Raw genomic sequence first — 20,773 nt, forward strand, 5'->3', positions numbered from 1 at the left:
CAATCTAGGTGGTCCAGTCTGGATTGCTGAACTGGCCTTTCCAGCATCACACATCTGTGTACTTCAAATTGCTTTACTGGGTCTTCCTCAGCTGTGTCCATTCTCTGGGATGCTTCACTCCCCAGGACATCAGCAGGAATCCATCAGATCACGAGGCCATACATTCACAGCCTTAATGGTCTGAGTTTAGTGCACAATCAAGCATCGAAGAAGCAAAGTGAATATAATTCAAGCTTCTTTTTTTCTTTTTTACTTTTTCTTTTCTTTTTTTTTTTTTTTAATTGTTTAAACATTTTATTTTAATGGCCCCTGGTATGCTGAATAGCACAAAGAACATCATGTGATGAATTCTGTTTGATAATCAATGGATGCTCTGGTGAACTTATTACATGAAATCACAACAGACAACCTGACCTTCAATGCATATCCTTCCTTTTTAAAGAATTCTGCCTTCTGGGCTGGCATTCTCCTTTTATGTGCTTCATTCTCCAGGGGACTGGGAGATTGAATTTAATAGTTAGCTGAGCAAGGATGAGCTGAACTCCACTCATGTTAACTTAATCATTCTTCTCAATGAGAAAACTTATTTTGGGAGTGTTTATGCACCTTATTTAGCCCAGTAACTGTAAATATAATATGCAAAAAAGGGATTGTTTTGAAACCCCTTACTGATCACATATAATTTTATTTAATATAGAAGTCCCTGGTTAAGGATTTGCAGTCTTAGATGAGTTGAGATTTTGAACCACTTGGAATCATACAAGACAAATTTAAGATTGCTCATGTAATAGATAAATCTGTATTTTAATTGGCATAATTTTAAATGTCAAATGTATCAGGAATGTATCTTTATGTGATACATTCCTGATAGTTACATATATTTAATTGGAATGAAGCATAGGATTTAATGCTGAATTCTTTGTGCAAATTCTGCTGGCCCAGGCTGTGATATCATCATGAAGGACATGCTAGGACATAGCACGAGCAGTTGGCATCCTTTAGTGTAAACCCAAGCCACAGTGATTAAATTCCACCAGAGCTAACAGGAACACAATTAACAGGTACTGTGGAGACAGAAAACCCCAGGAACTCAGAACTGAACTAGGGGTGGAAGTGTGTGGCCCTGCTGAACTGAGGCCTTAAGCACACCCTTTTCCTTCCCTGTTTCTCAGCCAGTCCTCTGACCAGTGCCTGTCTGACTCCAGTGAGGGCATTTAAATCACTCTTCAAATGCACAAGTTTCTCACTTTTCATCTTACTGTTCTCTCCCCCATCCTGCTGAGGGGGAGGGTGTAACTGCTCCTGTGGTACTCAGTTCCTGACTGGGAGGCAACACTCCACACCAGTAAGGGGACAAAAGGAGAGACGTGTGTGCATGGCAGGCACTGAGACAGAGAGAAAAAGGTGTGAAAGCAGAGCAACAGTTTGGGGTCATCCTTTTTGGTGATAACAAACCATTCCATAATTTAACTACATTATCTGACCACATACTTGTGAGAAGACCAAGCAAAGACCAGGAAGCAGCTGTAAAACAAAGCAAATATTCCTACAGCTTTGGCCAATAAGAACAAAAAAGTTTAAGTTGAAGGTCAGAGATACCCAGTGCCCATGACTTCCTACACCAGGACAGGGAACATGGCCAGCACCAGCATTGCATTAAATCTCTGCCCGTGCCTTAGGTGTCAGGTAAACCTGAATGAATAAATACATAATGTTCAGGTGATTGTGTCTGAAGATATACACAGTGCTCCCGAGGCATGGAGCCTCAGAGAGTTTCTATGAAGGAGAAGCAGGAATGAAGTTTCCTTTCCTACAGGCTTTAAATGAGCCCAGGTTATTTCCCAAGTCAAGCTGTATCAGTGAGTGACACTTCCTGAACTGCAATTTTTGCAACCTCAAAGAAGGCCTGGTTAAAGCAGCAGTTACCCATTTACGTAACCTTTACTGCTGGTAATTGAGAGTGTGCATTTCTCAGACAGTTTGGAATCAGAATTAGGCAGAGGGACCTTTAAAAGAAAACATGTAAAAAGCTTCATTCTGAGTCTGATTAGAGCTAAGGTCAATCTTCTTTAGCTCATCTCATTAGTGCTCTCTGGCAGCAAAACTTACTTCAAGACTCAAATATTTAATTCTTGGATATTTGTTTTGAATGGACAGCTAATAGGGGAGCTAATAGGGGAGATGTATCAAGATGTAAAAAGTCACTTAAGCTAATTATTGTGCAAATAACATGTGTAATTTTACATAATTTTCCCTCATCCTGTAATGGACATAATCCATTCACATACCCATGTAATGGCTATCCATATAATGGATCTAACCCTGCATGAAGTCAATCCCTTTTTTTGAGTAGCCTCTGTGTCTTTCACTCTACTGGGAGTCGATGCATTACATTGAGGCTTCATGAATATCCTGTTCCCAAATGAGGAACATCTGAAATTCATTGGGAAAAATAAATAGGAAAGTAAATCCAGGTAAACACTCTCAGTTTGATAAAGGTGGTGGAGTTTGCATTCAGGATCACCACACATATACAATGACAAGTTTGACTGAAATCCTGTGAAATCTTACTTCATGAGTGGCTGTGTTATTGTAGCTACACAACAGAAATAAATTCAGAAGCAATTCATATTCTATAAGAATATAGGGAGATAAAATGTATTTCCCTTCCTGAGTGTACCTAGAATATGTAATAGGATATAGATCTGAGTAGTCATTTATTTCCTGTCTTTCTTTCTTTATGTCCTTGCAGGTGCTAAATTACTTAAGCATCTTAAATAATTGCAGACAAAAATTTCTACACCAGAGCGAGGAACCAGGAGCAATTGCTTGTCTTGGAGTCAATTCCAAACCTCCCAACAGCATGCTCAGGATCTGGAACTCAGTACGTCCAGGCTATTTTAAAAATAAGTCCCTTTCGTATCATCCCCTCCCATCCTCAGCCAAAACTGCATTTCCTTCCACAGGTATGTAAAGCCTTGGACCCTTCCTAGGTGAGACGTCAATGTTGTTCTTGAAAATTTGAAACAAAAATCAGGTGGTTGGGATAAACCTCAATCCTAAAGTCACTTGAGGGTTTCCCAGTCTTCATATGACATTTTTCATTATGTTTATTGAATAAGTTTCAAGACAGAGATGAGTTTTTTTCCTCTTTCTTTTTTTTTTTTTTGAAAATACAGTAGTTTCAGCAATTAGATAGAAACAGTTTGTAAATGGCTTGTAATGAAAACTCTGAGTTAAAACTTAGAATCTTTTAAACTGATGTTTAACAAGCATTAGAATGAAAGGCTTCTGAGGGAATGAGGCTGCTGCTGCCATGAAAGAGCAGACACCCAGCCTGTTCCAGGTGCTTTAAACCATGTTCTCCTCACAAAGACTCCTCACAGGACTGTGAGGAGCTGCTGATAGGACAGATTTTTCTTAGGATTAGGCAGAGCAGATGTAACAGGACACAATTCAGCACTTTCTATACAAAAAAATGTCTTTGCATTAAAGCTACAACCTTTCAAAATCTCATCTTAACATCTCGTTTCATTATTGGGCCTGCATTTCCTGTCCCTAGACATGCCAAATGACTGTTTCTAAGATGCAGATGATACAATTATATCCAAGTGAAATTAAGTTTTCCAAGCAGTCTTTTACTTGACTTTCTTATCTTTACCTTATTTCCCTTCTAACTCATTTCATGTTGTAAATTTTGATGGAGGTAGCCTCCCAAAGCAATCTCTAGCTACGGGTCACTGCTGGCTATATTTTTATATGTATTTAGAGTTTTATTAGTAATTTCAACTAATTTCCTTTATTTTGGTAGAAGGAAAATTGAAGAGAATAGTTTAGTGGATATTAAAAACTAAAACACAATGGACCCCATATATCCAATTTAAGTGCTCCAGATATGAAAAGCAGATATATAGGAAAAGAAGGAAGTGTCTTTCATAAATGCTTCATGGTTCATATATTTTATTTCTGTGATTCAGAATGCAGAAAAGCTGAATTATGGCTTGCAGAGAGGATTACCATATTGGTAAAACAGATAATTTTCCAAGGATTTTACTATGAATTCCACTAAAGTACTATCAAAGAATGGTTTGGTTTAGGAGGGACCTTAAAGTTCATCCCATTCCACCCCTGCCATGGGCAGGGACACCTTCCACTATCCCAGGCTGCTCCTAGCCCCAGTGTCCAGCCTGGCCTTGGGATCCCTGTCCAACTGCCAGGGATCCAGGGGCAGCCACAGTTGAGTAATAACTCATAAATATCAAACTATACTTAATTCAATGGAAAAGAATGCTAACATGGTCAAACTTGTAAGGAGCTGTAGTTAAAAGGGAGAAAAATCTTGAATATGTTAACCAAATGACACTCTACAGAAATGAGACATAATTGTAAAACAGGCTGAGTAGTAACTAGAAATAAATTTTTATGGATATATTTTTAATGTTTTCTAATAATTCCAAAGGAAAAAAAAAATGGATGGTGAAAAAAAATTATTAACTTAGATAAAGCATTAGATTAGAAATTGTTTTACCTCAGCAAGAAAGCACTGCTACAAGGAGTGATAACAAATTGTGTCTGTTGGGAGTTCTGAGACTGCAGAGGAGGAGAGAGCACAAAAAGGGTTTATTTGGCTTGGAGGTGGCAACAGAGCTAATTTGTGGGCAGGCTGTGACTGTGTGTGGAAGGCATTAGGAAATATCAGGGTTTGGGTTCATTGATCAGGACTGTTATCTCCACTGGAATCAGGACTGTGGGAGGAATGGTGGCTGGAGAGATGTCAGGGGTTGTTTTTCCTTCACTGTACAGGCAAGGTTTATGGTGCTTTTGCTACTTTTTTTCTAATTGTGAAATCTAAGGGGAAAAATAGAAATCAGCTGCTTGGTGATGGGTTTTCCACAAAATCCTCACATGCTTCCATAGGCACAGGTTTCATTCAACTTGTTTAGTATATTTTGAAAGAAAGAAATAATATTGTTTTTTGAATGAATTAATGAACAGTTTAAGGACAGTCTCTAAGCAACCTGCAGCCTTATGTGTCATAAGAGATGAGTGCAGAGAGTATTTTAATTTTTTTTCTGAAGGGTAAAAATATTTCTACTGAAAAGGCAAAAGTAGCTCTTTCCCTTAATTATAGTTGGAAATTAACTAGTGAAAGAAAGACTAATTCTGAAGCTACAGTTGTAAGCATGGCCATTTTAGCCATGAAGGGGGATAGAGGAGACCTTTTAATTCCATTTGGTCAGGAGGGGAGAGCAGGGTGAGAATTTTGTATCATTCAAAATGTAGTAATAGCTATAAGTATAATATATTACTGGTATGCAAATAGGTTTGATCACTTGAAAATCAAAAGCAACCTTGCTTTAAGAAGTGTTAGCATGTTTGGTTAATTTTTCAATGGCCAAAATATCCTTGTCTTTTATATCATGAATATACTCCAAGAGCATTTTGAACATAATACATTTTCAATTCTCTCAGGCTCTTCCTTTATCTTTTTTTAAAAAAACCCACTGGCATGTGAATACTGAAGTGCATGAATGCATGGGGAAAAAAAGAATAATTTGTTGTAGTTTCATTTGTAGTGGGATGTTTGTGAATGAAAATAAAAATAATAGACTAATGTATAGCATAGAAGATTTTTGCTTATATTCTCAATTTGTCTTCTATTTTTTAATTATATATTCTATTATTTTATATTCTGTATAATCTCTGTGATCTATTTTTCTATACTTATTCAGGTAACAAACAAAATACTTGTCCTGTACCTTGCTATTCATTGAAAATGGTATTCAGTTTTTGAAGTGTTTCTTAAATCATTAACTAAAACACACTGAAAAAGTGTTCAACCAGTGCAAACTGTTAGAGTGAGAATTATATGATTAAAAAGCCATTTGCTTCAGTGATTTTAAATCTAAATATAGGATTTGAAATGAAAAGAAATGACTTATTAAGTAAAAATGTGTAAAAAAAAAACTTTAGCACAACTACCTCCTGACTAGTGTTCAAGGACATCAGAAATGCTCACAGGAAAAGCCCTTCCAAGGGACTCTTGCTCTATGCTTCATGATGCCAAGATTCATTAAGTTGACTGTACATGCAAAACACAACCTCCCCTGTTGTTTGTGTAACCTCTTCCAGCACGTCCAGGCAAAGTCAACAAATGGCAACAAATCACTCCCAAATCCATCAGCACGACAGCAAAGTGCATGATCCATGTTCTGGCATTATTTATAATTTTTCCTCATGGAAACATTGTTTCTTGGTGTGGTGCACAGCAGTTAGGAGATGCAGAGGTGTGGGAAGCTGTGTGAGGGTGTACCTGGGATGTTTCCAGGGTATTATTTCACTTATATCCATTTTTATGAAGCAATAGCAAAGTTTGGGAGGGTAAAACTGGCACTGGGAATAAAATGCACTGACTACAACACATCATGAATTAGGGGAAAACCAGTTAACATGGTCCTCACACCAACACATCCCTGGCTTCTCACTGAGTTGAAAACTGCTCACCAGCTTCCTGTAATTCTTATTCCCTAGGACTGATAAAGTACAGCCTTTTACCAATGCATACAACCCCCTATGAGACTGACTTCTAATTATAGAAACTGCAAGCTGCACAAGCAGAAATGGCTGAAATGAGCTTCACATCACATCTTGCCTTAACCCTCCTAGACAAAAAAGCAATTTTGATTACTCAAAATACCTGAGAATGTTTAACTTATGCCATTATTATTGAATAAATGTATTATTAAATTGAATAAACTCCTTCTGATAAAGGGATTAGTAATACCTGCACTATTTTTCAATATTTTCCCTAGTCAGCCAGCAGCAATCTTATTTTTTTTCTGCCTTGTGGAGAAAATATTGAGTTAGTTGCTCTTCCTTCAGGATTGCTGTAGTGTTCTCTTACAAAAAAAAAAAAAAATCCTGTGTAGTTTTACTTATCCCAGAAAGTGATAATTAAAATCTGAATAAAGGTGAGTAAATGTGATTCTACATCACGTACCTCCTCAGCTGCAACATAAATTAGGAATTGCAATGACTTTTCCGTGGTTCAACCTCTAAGTGTGCAAAAATTTTGGAAATGGTGGTGAGGGATTTAATAGAAGTATATGAAACTCCCTCCTTATATATAATAAAATCATAAAATGGTCTGTGTTGGGAGAAGCTTTAAACTCATCTTGTTCTACCCCCTGCCATGGCAGGGAGGTCCTGGCTGTGCTGGAACCCCAGGGCTCTTATGTGTCTGTGATGACTCTTTCCTGTCATGGTGTGAATTGTACAATTTTGTTGCCTTTCTTTTGGGAATTTGCCACACTCTTAGATTTTGGAGATTTTTTTTTTCTTCTTTTTCTTTGCCTGCTTATACACAGAATTTACCTAAGTGTGAATTATTTCTGAGAAGCTGCTGTGATTGATCATAGTGCCAGAGTAGGAGCAGATTATCATTCCTGGATCTCAAGCTTTCCTGTTATAAATATCTTACACTAAAAGATGATTACATTCAGCTTATTTAGTGAGTCCCAATGCTACAGAAGAGATAGTACAAAAATAATAAACAAGAAAAATTCAGTGTTGCTGCAACACCAATGGGAGCCACAGTTTGAGGTAAAACATATGCTGAAGAGTCAGTACCACAATTCAGAGGAATATCTGAGATAAATGCACTTCATTCAACAGAAATTAGAGTGGTGTTTTTTAAAATGCATCTGACAGACTGTAAGAAAATGGAGAAAAAATGCATAACTCTGAATTTTAGACTATAGACAGATAATTCAATCTTCTGGATAAAGTGTATGCAACAGCTTTTGATTCCTGTGAACATCACAAATGTTGTAGATGGAGCAGTGGTTGGTACAGAGTGGTTGGTACAGAATGGGAATTCTGTACTCAAACTCCTGCAAAACAGACAAAAATGTAAGGGAGAAGGGGTTGGAAATGCTCCTTTGAGTAAAGTTTTTATTTTATATTGCAAGGGATAGAATAATGTGCTTCACTTCTGAAACCCCGGGGCTGTGTAAGGGCAGGACAGATTCATGATGCATTTTAAGCCTTCAGTCAGCTCTGTTTTGGACCCAGGCAGAGAACTCTGGATTCTGTCTGTGCTGTCTTCTGGCTTATCCTGAGTAAATCGCAAACTGCACAGCAGGAATTCTTTAATGTGCACATTGGGGAACTGATTTTGCTGCTGCAATTTCTCTTTATAAGGGATTACATGAACCTGTTTCATAGGTCATAACCTCAAACTGTACAAACTATATTAGTCTGACAGGACTCCATTAATTTGGCCAGTGATTTCCTCTGGGACAGTGTGGTAGTGGTTCAGACTGATAAATAATCAGGTTTTTCAGGAGAAATAAACAAGGCTATTTACCTGTACGCCCAGAAGAATGTAGTAGCAGGATGAAGAGGTGTAATGAAAATGTTAATATATGTATTTCTTAGTATGGTTGATAAAATGCAATATTAAAACCTATTATTAAAAGGAAGAAAGCAAAGTGTTCACTGAAGCGTCTGTGGGGTTTTTCTGATTTTATAATGAGGTGTTTCTACTGGCACCCTCACTCTGAGGAGCTCCTGAGACCCCATTCAAATTGTCTTCTTATATCCCTTTTGAAATTTCATGTTCTTTTTTATCCTGGGCTCGTAGAGGGGAGAATAAAACCATGTGTGAGAACAGAGAGGCTCTGAGAGCTCTTTGGGTTCTTCAGGTGGCTTTATCACTCCCAATCTCTTTTAATTGAACTATTTACTGTAAAGTAAACCTGTAACAAACAGGTGATCTGCCATGCATATGAAATTCATAAACAAAATATCCAGAGTCACATTTTTTCCTTACAAGATAAACTGGAGAGTGCAATCTAATAATTTCCTGGAATGTAATTAAGTGGCAAGGTATTTGCTCCCACAAGAGCTTCCCCTAAGGAGCTGAGATAACACGCTTGGTAGAATTGCTTGAAAGGTGATGAATTTGAACAAACCAGACAAAGCAGAAATAGAGAGCTAGGGAGAAGATTACGTTAATTGTACTTAGAGGGGGTTTCAAAGAGTCAAAGGCATTGAATTCAGTTGCAATAGGAGCAAATCCTACATGTGTAACAGACAAATAGACATTATTTCATCCATGAATTAAGTATTAATAAATGAACAAATATTTAATCACTGGTCAGAATGAAAAGAATGTTCTTTTATACAGATGAGGAACTTATCAAAATGAAAAAAGAAGAAATAGTTGGAGACTGTATGTTAAGCTAACATTTAAATTCTGTACTAAGTATCAGCAGCTACGTGGATGTATAATGAGGCAACAATATAAATCCAATGCCTAAATCACTGAGGTAGAAATGGGGTTGGGATATGAAAACAGCTGGGTTTTGAACAGCATACAGGAAGAGATTTATATCATAGTGCAGCATATTTATATTATAGTCCAGGACAGTTGATAAAAATATTAATATAGTTAGTAATAAATATTTTTAAATAGCTTTTTCCAATCCCATGTGTTTTTCTGCTAAATCTTTATGTCTGCACAGAACTTTCCTCATGAGGTATCACCTTTTTTAGCTGGTCACGAATGTTCCTCGAGGATTTGTTTTAGAGTGGAAGCTTCCACAATTCCTTAAATATTTTCACTCAGACTTCCTATTTTCCTTTTGCTTTCCCAGTCAGCATTTATTCTTTTTAGATGCTTCTCTTTTCCTTCTGTCCTTCTGTTTCTCTTTTACCTGTAGCTGATGTTTACGAGTGGGATAGCTTGAGTCCCACCACAACTGAGAGCTCAGCCTGAGTAGTTCTGACTTGAAAACCTGGATCTAAGGCAGCATTTCCAGCCCAGCACACAGAGGGTTTCAGCAAGAATCTCATCTGAGATAAAAGTCCTACAGATAAGCTCCAGGAAAGTGCAGCCTGATCCTCTCTGTGAGTGCAGCCTGGTCCTGCTGGAGCTCATTGGTATGGCCAGATACTGGCTTTGCTATTTAATTATTTCCTTGAGGTTTCCCAAGTTCCCTCCATTCCAGTCTGCTGTCACTTCTGATAAATGAAGACCTTGCTGGGAGTTAACTGATTGGATTAATGGTGACAGAGGGTGTTTTTTAAACACATGATATAAAATTAGATACTTTACTTGTGGATTCTTAAGTGTTGTAAGTTTAAGTGTTTTTTAAAAGTGTGAAAGTTTAGTATTCTCTTGCTTGTGTGAGGGTTTTAGATTATTTTCCTTGCTTAGTATTTTAGTTCATTTGGAGTTAGTCTCATTTGCACTAATGAAAAGCAATAATGATTTCGTTTCCATTTGGATAGCCCAATGTTTTTGACAAAATAAAATATTTCCCTGTTCAGGTACTTTTAAAGTAACACACTAACAAATATTTGTATCTTATAGAGAAAATAATTGCATTTGCTCCCCATCAAAGCATTTTCTGAGTTTCATGGATCTCAGGCATCTGCCACAGGACAATCCAATTAAGGCCCTAAACAGTGTAAGGACAATGAAGGTTGAGAAAATGATAATTTTTAAAATTTTAATTTGATAAAATCAGTATTATCCACTGACAGTAATATCCAGTCACATATGTTTTAATACAAAGAGGGTTTGTGTCATGTCCTGTGAGGCACTTGGTCAATATGGGGCTGATATCAGCTCCAGTGGCACCAAACTGGAGGGGATAGACAGAGTGACCCTTCAGTGGACCTTAGAAGGGCTGAAGGAATGGTCAGGGTGGCCTCCTGCTGCCCCTTCAACCTGAATTGTTTTATGGCCATTGATTCTGTGTACTGTAATGATCCTTTGTACAAGCTCTGAGTCTGACAGGATTTTGAGAACACCTGAGATGAGCTGACACCGTCTCTCCTCATTAAGAGATGGATGGAGTCAGCTAGTCCATTTTGGAAGTCTAATCTGAAGTGCCACTCATTTAGTCCATATATTTGTTCATTTATTTTCAATGACTTTCACTGCTTTTGGTGGCAGCTGTGAGGCCTCTAGTTTGGCTTGTAGGCTGCAAGAAGAGATAGGAATCCTCTAGAAAAGCCATGGGAAGGACTTTTGTGGCACAGGCAACAGAGTCAGATGATATTCAGATGCTTTAATACATACTGTAAACCCACCTTCCTGATTCCTGGATGTCCTGCGTCTTTCATTACTCATTTTTCACCTCCAACAACAAGTGGAGAAGAAGTTCTATGAACAGCATCCTTCAGTGCACGTTAATCAAGCAGGTCAACAAAACATGCCATGAGTCCTGGGGGGAATACTGGCACAAACATGCTGAGTGCCACAATCCTGAATGTAGATCATTCCCAGCAACTGGCTGCACAGAGTTTAATGATGGCATATACCAAGTGTATCACTTTCATGCTGTCACAGTATTAATGAAATAGATGTTCAAAGAATTCTGCTGAGGAAAAACCATCATAAATGTCAATCTAACTTTTCTTCTATGTAAGAATCACAAAGTAATTTGTCATTTAAAGGGCTTTATAAACACAAGGAAAGTTTAGGAAGCAGGAATCATAACCCACAAATTCCATGCTATTTTTTGTAATTCAGGTTATGTGTTCCAAAAGGAGAACTTTCCCAATATGACTTAGGAAAGGAATTGTGTTTCATTTCAGGACCAGATAGGTCTCTTTGATTTAACAAAAAATATCGTAAGAAATTCAAAGTCTTCTTGTTTTTGTGCAGAAGGAAAAATAACTGGGCAGATTAATTTTCATTTAGCAAGTGGCACTGAGAAGTAACCCGGCCTTTGATGTTGGTTAGCATAACAAAGGAAAAATAAAGATGAAACTTTAGATTTCTTTTGTAGCCAGATTAGAGTGTCAGGTTTGGGATAATAATCAGGAGTGATTAATAGGATCACTGTTATTTTGGAACACAGTTTGAGGTAGATGTGATCAAAAACATGACAACAGTGTCAGAATTTTTCCCTTTGGAACTCCAGGATGACGCTGTTCTCCAATCTTCCTCTGCAGTGTTGACTTTTAAGCAAAAGTAATTTCCTCATGTGAGCAGGGAGAGCTTCAAAATCTCTATTAACGGGTGGCTGTGGAAAACACAGCTTTTAAACCATGAATACAACCTTCCATCAAATATGTATTTAAAGGGGTTTGTTTTTAATTGATGGCATATCTTTTCTGTCTCTTTCCCTTGGCTCAGTAGTTTTACAAGGTCAAAGGTATGCAAAATCATCAGAGAAAAAGAAACAAATCTGTTTGAAACCTGTAAACTTTTCAAGTTTTGTGTCTTCCCTTCATGACTGTTACTAAATTATTTAGGAGTATTATCCTACTTTACATAGCCAGGGAGATTTTGTCCCAGGTCTAAATTAATATAAGGTTTTCAATCATTCAAACTGATTCATACGGGTCATTTTATATCAATTACTAGAAATACAAAATTATATCCATGCTTATTATATTGCTACCTGTTGAATTGAACGGTATTTTTAAAAACGGTGTTCAAAAGATAGATGAAATTATATTTAGGAAGAAAAATATTCAAAATCTACCACAGGAAGGTTATGACCTGATAAGAACAGGTCTTCCTTTTCTTCTTTGTTCAATTAAAAATCAAAGTATTCTATATAACATTACACTGTGTAAATATGATTGGATAATTAAAACAATTTTACAGTTTTTCACTTTTATTTAAAGGATGGTTATCTCTTCAGAGTAATCTCTCGGAGTGACTGTGTGCATTTTATAGCTGACATTCCGCCTTATTGTTACGTTTTTCACATTACAAGATTAATTTTCCTTTAATGATTCCCTGCATCATCTCTCAGCCAAGGAGAGCGGGATTGGCCCAGCATCATCACCTCTTCCATCACAGCCAATTTAATGGTAATGAGAGTAGCTGCTGTAGAAGGCAGGAGGTGACACAGTAACTCCTGTGCCGCAGCTGGGGAGGGAGAATAGCAACACCCAGCCTCTGCTCCTGAGAGAAAGCTGGAGAGTCCTCCCAAAATCTCCAGCGCCTCCTCTGCTGTCCTCTCCAGACATTTCCCCAGCCCCTGAGAGGCTGCAGCAGTGCAGGGATCCTTGTGAGAGGGTGAGCTGGGCTGTGAGAGGGGGATGAGGGGTTCAAAGACTGAAGATGTACTGGAAAACTGGGAGACAAAGAGGAAGAGAAATTCCCAGTGCCGCCAATAGATATGCTGTGATTTATGGCCCCTCCCAATCCCTTTCAGCTGCTCTTACCATCCTGGGACTGGAACAATGTTGTACAATCCTTCCCTCTCTTTGTCTCCCACTAAATCCTGATGACACTTCCCTGCTTCCCTATGCAATGCTACAAATTGACAATGATTTAAAGGATTGAGAGGTCCTGGATATGCTCTGGCGCATCTATTGGCCATTTTTATCTGGCCCTGATTGATATCAGGAACTTTAAGTTCTGCTTGAGCTGCAGTGAAAGCCATGGATGCAGAGGCAGAGGACAGTGTGTGTATGTGCACACAAACCCCATCTCTCTATTAATATGTCTGTTGGAACAATTTGATAAATGTTGCCAAATCTTCAAGAGATCAGGAAAATATTTTTGTGAGAGTGCACATAGAACTCTGTTACGTTACTATCCAGAAAGTTGCTGTTGCCAGGCAAAGCTCATTTGTCTTAAAAAAAACAGAGTCAGTTTGGATTTAAAATTATATGAAAACATACAGGTTATGGTAAGGAAAAATCTTTAGCTGAGCAATACCAGCTGAACAATGTATAGTGCTCATGGAAAACAAGTACCAAAGCAGGTAAATAATAGGAAAAGCTGCATGAAGTTGTGTGGGAGGGGAAGTTATCTTTGCCTTCACAATTAATTTTGCACTCTTCACTGTATATCTATTTTATCTATATTAGTGCATTGGCAAAATTGTTGATGGTGAAGTTTTCCACTTAATTTTAAATTCTGTGAAAAACACTAGTTTTGATAAGTACCACTTTTGAAAAGCTGAATACATAGGAGGGTAATTTAAATATCATCTCAATAACATAAAATTCAGGAGTATTGAATCACTGTGACCATTTCTTTGGGTTGCTCATCTCTTACAAACCAATCCTTGCTGACTTGCAAGGGTTTTATGAGCCATCTGATTAAAAGTTTGGTTATTAAAACTTTATCTTAGTAATACAAGGGATATTAAGTCCTACCCTTCCCTGCATGCTCTGAATCAGTCTCTGATTTTTGCACAAAAGCTTGATCTGAAGCTGATCAAAATAAAAATTGATAGCAAAATGTGTTGACTGCATTTAACATAACATCATATGATTAAAAAAATCTTTGGAACAATTGCATATTGTGTCTTTCCGCGAATAAGAACTCAGCAGGAACAAATAAAGGAGCAAAACTGAGGTGACCAGCAGAAGGGATGGCTTTATAACAGCTCACTGTAGCTTAGCAGGTTACACAAGATAGCAGGAAACTAAAGAAAGTAGTAACTGTTCAATTATTTAGTTAAATGACTTTGTTGTCCAATGGAAATTTGTTTTGTGTGGTGTCGAACAAAGTTTTAAACATCCAGATTCCAATTTCCTTGTGAGAATTCCCCAAATAAAGTTACACACTATCTTCAGGGCATTAGTCCTTTTGAAATGACTGATCCTGATAAATGAAAATCAGAAAAAAAAATTATTCCTCTTCTTATGCTAAAAATGCATTTCTAGTTAGCAATGAAAGAAGAAGACATAGGAATTTTTTTTCTCTTTGGATTATGCTCTATTTACTTCAAGATTATTTGTGATAAAGAATTGCAGTTCTTGATAAATAATGGTTCCAAGATGTGGCTGGGGACATTGAACATTGAATTCAGAGGGTGATTGAGATTATAGTCTCAAACCAGAAATGTAGCTCTTTCTTGTAGTACAGTAGTTTTCTTTCTGTTACAAATCTTCTTCTCTTGCATGCAAAGTTATAAAAAACAGGTGTCAGATCTTAAACTTTTTATTTTAGGTGAGATTTCGAAGTAGATTTTGAGGGATATTGAACACCCTCATTTTCAGACACAAACTAGTGCAAATTTGTGGAATACCACACTTGGCTGGAGCATGTTTTTATTCTGTTTGTATAATACTTCATGTAATAAATACATTCCATAAATCAAGCTGAAGTGATTGGTAAACTAACTGAAAAATTCTCTGTGTTGTTATTGACTAGAGCCACTGATTACTGAGGTGATGATTGATCCATCCTGAAAGCTGAAAGATCACAGAATTTGTTGCTGAAATAATATGTAGATTTTGCTCTTGTTATAATTTTTGTGTGAGTAATGAAGGAGTTAGAAAATAAAAATTCATTATCAGGCAAAAAAAGCTCACCAATAGGACACACTTTAACTAGGAAAAGCCTTACAAAATATTTTGTGTCTGCTTGACACATTTTTTAAAACTACTTACACATCTTCGACAATTCAAACATCAGACTTTCATAAGAGGGAAAAAAAGAACAATAAAAAAAGACCGAGGAGTACATGTTTTTGCTAAACTTTGATTTTTAATCCTGAACGCAGTGGGGTTAAAATGTCCCCCATCCTAAGTTTTCCTTTAAAATGCTTTAAATTATATAAATACATAATTTTTTTGTCACAAAATAACTTAGTATTTCTTGCTCCATATTGTAAATCTTTTTTGCCATCCAAAAACATGTCCAAGTATTACAAAGCCATCATTCAAGTCAATTAATACCCTCATGTTACAGCCACAGAGGGATTGTTCTTGACGTAACACAGTTTCAAACATTCATTTCACTTCCTAGAAAGAACTTTCTGATGGATTTTGAAAAAATACCCACTGAAAGTGATGAAAATTTAAATACCATTCAAACACAAATATGGGAAATGATCCAGCACTGAGATGATGTCAGAAGAGAGGAGAGGGACAATTCATCAGGAACTGCAGTGACAGGGCAAGGGGGAATGGATTCACATTGAAAGAGGGGAAATTTAGATTGGATATATGGGAGACATTGGTGGTGAGTGTGGTGAGGTGCTGGAATGAGATTCCTAGAGAAGCTGTGGCTGCTCCTAGATCCCTGGAAGTGTCAAAGGCCAGGGTGGACATTGGAGCTTGAAGCAGCCTGGGATAGTGGAAAGTGTCCCTGCCCATGATAGGAGTGGCACTGGGCTTTAAGGTCCATTCCAACCCAAACCATTCCACAATTCTATGATTTTATGTGAGACACATTTTTCTGCCATTGCTGCAGCTGACTGTTCTGTCAGAGTTTTCAGCAATAACTGATACCATGTCTACCACAGGCAGAAGCTACTTTTAGTCAATGTGAAGAACATCTTAGCACACATCTGAATTTATATCCATAAAGAAAACGTTTAATTGTCCAGTGTAAAGTTCCTGCACAACCAAGTAATTTATTCCTGCATCCAGGGGCTATTTTGTCACCTTTTTAAAAAGTCTACACATGTCCAAAAGCTCTAAAAAATTACATTCTCTCTTCCTGTTATATTCACATCTGAGACAAATATGCTTTCAAAGGGGAACTCTTTCCCAGTGAAGATCATGTAATGGTCAAAATGGTGTTAGGCAGTGGAGCCTGTGGTGGGCTCTGGGATTATTGTGGGCATGTCTGGAACCACATTTTTAAAGGAAGTAGTCATTGGAACAAATAGCTTAACAACATCTGGTGGTTCTTAGATTAAGTTAACTAAATAAAACTGAGGACCTACTGATCAAAGAAAAAGAAAAAACAATCCTCATCTGGATTTTTCCTAATAAAAACCCAGGAATTTTTGTGTCATGGCAGAGGCTTTACAGATGGAAAAAGCTGCAATTTTTCTGTTAATATAACCAAATGCCACTGATGTGTTTGTTAAGATATGAAAAATTATGCTAATGTAAAGAGTAGGCAGGTGCAGGAGCAAAATATTTTAATAACATTTATGCAGAAAACTATGTAAAACTTCCAAATTATTGCTTTTATAGCATTTCAAACACTTGTCATTTGAGATTTCTGAGTAACACCTGCTACAGGCAAAAATAAATTTGTACTTGATATGCTGAGAGGAACATTTTCAGTGGGAACAAGGGTGTAAGTCCCTTCTTCAGCACTGATAAACCACTAATATAAAAAACATGAAAAACTTCTTTCTGAGGGTAGGAAATGGGAGCTGCAGTTCATTTGCATGGAAAGGGCAGATGCAGTGAAGCAGGAGGCACTTTGGCTGGAAAAATGGCATCAGCTGGCTACCATGAGTCTTTTCCTTGGCATAAGAGGCTGTTGAAATACAACCTCAAGAGAGAGGAGACTGCTTAAGTAGGGCTTTTTCCCCTCTGGCCATGGAATCTGACGTTTGCCTGTCTTTTCTCAGTCAGTAAATCACATTGCATGGATTGAGTGGATGTATTTTCTAATTTTCCTATCATTCAACATCTACATCACATGTTATATGTGATGATTACCAAACTTTCCTTCTCAGTTAATTGTTGCTTCCAGCAACATTCATCTAAGCCAAAGTTTCTAAAAACTTAGGAGCATTTTGCCATTAGCATTTGGGGATATTTTGCTGATAATTTTTCAAGATTACTTTATCAGTGCTATATCAGCTATACAAGGGAAAATAATTCTAGCTGTGATTTATATATTATGAAATGTTCCCTAACAACTGAAATGAAAAAACACTTCTTATTGTAGCACAGTACAAGAACACAATTTACAGGATCCAATGATCAGGGCCATTGACTTGCCTGTGCTAACTAGGTCAGACCAAATCTTGATTTTAAGTGTAGTCTGCAGCAATAGTATGGGAATATCCTCTAGGTCACTTTTGGTTGCTTGAGTTTTTCCCAACAAACAATAATGTTATATTGATATCACTTCCCTTTTCTTATTGACTGCAGTGTTCCCTGTTTCTGTTTACCAGTGTAAATGCAGGAGAAATTTTAAATTTATAATTTAATTAATTAATTAATTAATCAATCAATTGCAAATGCAATAAGAGAGAAAGTCTGTTTTCTTTGGCAGTGAAAAAAATTTGAGAACCTGAATAGCCTGATGCTTGGGGAAAGGCTCAGCACAACATAAGACTGAGCTTCTTTAAGGCAGCAAAAGATACAACTTATTGAGCTGTTCAGTTTGGCATTACTGATCATATCCTGGTTTGTTTATATTGATCAATTCCATCTGGCATTATTGGTCATGTCCTTGTTTGTGTTCTATTGATCAATTAAATTTGGCATTATTGGTAATGCCCTGGTTTGTGTTCTGACCTGAGAGATGACAGAAGCTCAATGAGATGATTTTATCCTGCTCTGATATCAGTGTGCTTTACAGCTGAAATTTAGGGTATTTTTGTGGTAGTTTCTTTCAGCCTTGGGCTTTATGAAGCAGAAACTTGAAGCAAAATTCTGGGATGGAATTGGTGTTTCTGTTTTGGTCACAAGCAGCACTCACTGAAGGTATGGGGGGAGGCAGAGAATATTCCTGAAAAGCAGCCCATCCCTTTCCTTGCCATCACAAATTTTCTGGAGAAAACACTGAGTGCTGGGCTTCAGACTACAGGGGGAACAGTGAGATTGATCCCTAACTTTCATACCAAGATGGTGAAAACAAATTGTGATTACAAATCACAATAAATTAAGTCTATCTGGAAACTTATTCCTTCACTGAAAGCAGATTGCTGCTTTTCAGCACAAAATTACCACACAGTTACTTGGCACCTGACTTGTTTGTTGGTCAGGATGATGTTTGTTATGTTTACATGATATATTTTTTTACATTCTGACATTATTTGTCTGTTTTACAATATACAGTGTGATAATTTGTTTCATCAGTCCCTGGGAAATGAATAGCCAGGGGTTTCATAGTTTAACAAACATATTATCTATATTGGCTGCTGAATTATATGAACTTTTTGCAAATCTTTGTAATAAAAAAAAGAAATAAAAGACTTATAAAATTAGCTTATAATAATTCATCATAGTTTTGTGAATAACATTACTTGAGATTATTTTGTTTTCTTTTAATTTACACAGTGATAAACTTTTTAGTTAGATTTTTTTAGCCTTAGTTATCTTCCATCCTTCAGTTTTAAAACTCTTTAATTTCTCCATTCAAATAATTTTCTTAGTGTTTATCATTTATTCACAACAACTCTGCTATATTAAAATTACTATCTGAGAACAACAATACCACAGTCTTCATGATACCCTCTTTCTTATGAATATAAACTGCTTCTTGAACAAAGACACAGTTGCACTTGCAGACTGTAATATAAGTAAGGAGAATATACTGGCATGTGTTTGCAAGTCACCCAAGGAAGCAGTGGGAAAGAGGGAACTTTGAAAGTCTTGAAATTTCAATGGAAAGTGTGCCCTGCATTATTTACAAGGGCCTGGAGGGGCAGAACAAGGGGAGCAGAGCAGGGCTGGATGGGATATTGGGAATTAGGAATTGCTCCCTGGCAGGGTGGGCAGGCCCTGGCACAGGGTGCCCAGAGCAGCTGTGGCTGCCCCTGGATCCCTGGCAGTGCCCAAGGCCAGGTTGGACACTGGGGCTGGGAGCAGCCTGGGAGAGTGCAAGGTGTCCCTGCCATGGCAGGGGGGGCACTGGATGGGCTTTAAGGTCCCTCCTGAACCAAAGCAGTCTGTGACTCTTTGATTAAGGGTAAATAATCACAATCAGCTGCTTCAGTCCCACCTATCCATCACACATCTCTAACACCTATCAGTGTTTCAGCTCCATGAAAATGTGGGTTGTTTGTTGGTTTTGCTTTCATTCCAGCTTAGCCTGTGAACCCCAACTGGTTCTGCTTTTTGTTGGTCATTGTTGATCAAGCGGTGGGAAGGGAAATTTTTCAGAGAATGCAATCACTGAAATGTTCCTTTGCAACACCATGGGCTACAGCCCTCCCTGCTCCCTGTGCCATTTGGATTGTAAATAACTTTCCCAGGGAGACAGATGTGAACCCTACATTGCCCTGCTGCCAGCAGTGGTGAGCTGTGTGATCACCAGTCATGTCACCCTGCTGCTCATGCATTGCCATTCAAAGACCACAGAACAAAATAAGAACGATGCAGAATAAGTTCTGCAGCAGTTCAGCAGTTTGGCTGATTTATTCTCCAGTGTTCTGTGATATATTTGTCCTGTATTTTTATAAGGTCTGCATGTTTATGTCACATTTCTCCTTAATTTTAATTATGTGGCAAGTTGGTTCACTCATTTTTGAAATAAAAGGGCAAGGAGACCTGCTCCTTTTGGATGCCTTTATTAAGTGATCAGCTCTGGGTGGGGGCCCGAGGGGTCGCGCACACCGCCGCTGCTCCCTTCAGCGACGCAGAGGAGGAGAGAGGCAGTTTTGCTTGGCAGCAGAACTGGGGCTTCCATCCTCACGGGCGTGCCTAGGAAAGCAACTCTTGCTCTTGTCTGGGGTCCTCACCCTGGCTCAGTTCCAGTAAGGTCACGGTGACACTCAAAGCTTTGCTGGTAGAGTAGGGGATCTTCCTGCCAATAGGGCTCATTGCTTAGTTTGTTAAATTTTCAGCTCGTTCTTTGTTTCTAAGGCCCTTCGTTGGAGTTCCTAGAATGTCTCTTCATCTGCAGATTCCCCGGGGGTGTTATCCTGCGCCATCTTAGAGAGCAGGGGAAGCACTGCCCGACGGAGGCAACAGAGATATCAGTAAGGTAGGGGATTAAAAGTGTAACATTCAACAACTATTAACATTTTTTAACTGGTTACAATTTCGAATTATCATCCAACACCTCTAATTGTATCAACTTATGAACCCATTCCCAACAGTTGCAATTTCAACTTAACATTTAACACTTCTAATTGTATCA

General features: G+C 37.8%; 1 long non-coding RNA gene across 2 annotated transcripts in view; it reads left to right on the plus strand.

The window, feature by feature from the left end:
• Positions 1 to 6: 6 nt before the first annotated feature.
• LOC121356287 overlaps positions 7 to 20,773 on the plus strand; it is a 28,353-nt gene continuing 7,586 nt past the window's right edge. The window contains exons 1-3 of one of the 2 annotated variants that reach the window (XR_005955534.1): positions 7 to 217; positions 2,753 to 2,966; positions 20,497 to 20,617. This is a non-coding gene — a long non-coding RNA (uncharacterized LOC121356287). Of the gene's footprint in view, positions 218 to 2,752; positions 2,967 to 6,531; positions 6,748 to 20,496; positions 20,618 to 20,773 lie in introns of those variants that run through there. The other variant, XR_005955535.1, reaches the window with a different exon arrangement.

Source organism: Pyrgilauda ruficollis, unplaced genomic scaffold (genome assembly GCF_017590135.1).
Source record: "Pyrgilauda ruficollis isolate IOZ18807 unplaced genomic scaffold, ASM1759013v1 scaffold290, whole genome shotgun sequence".
In the NCBI taxonomy this organism is placed as follows: domain Eukaryota; kingdom Metazoa; phylum Chordata; class Aves; order Passeriformes; family Passeridae; genus Pyrgilauda; species Pyrgilauda ruficollis.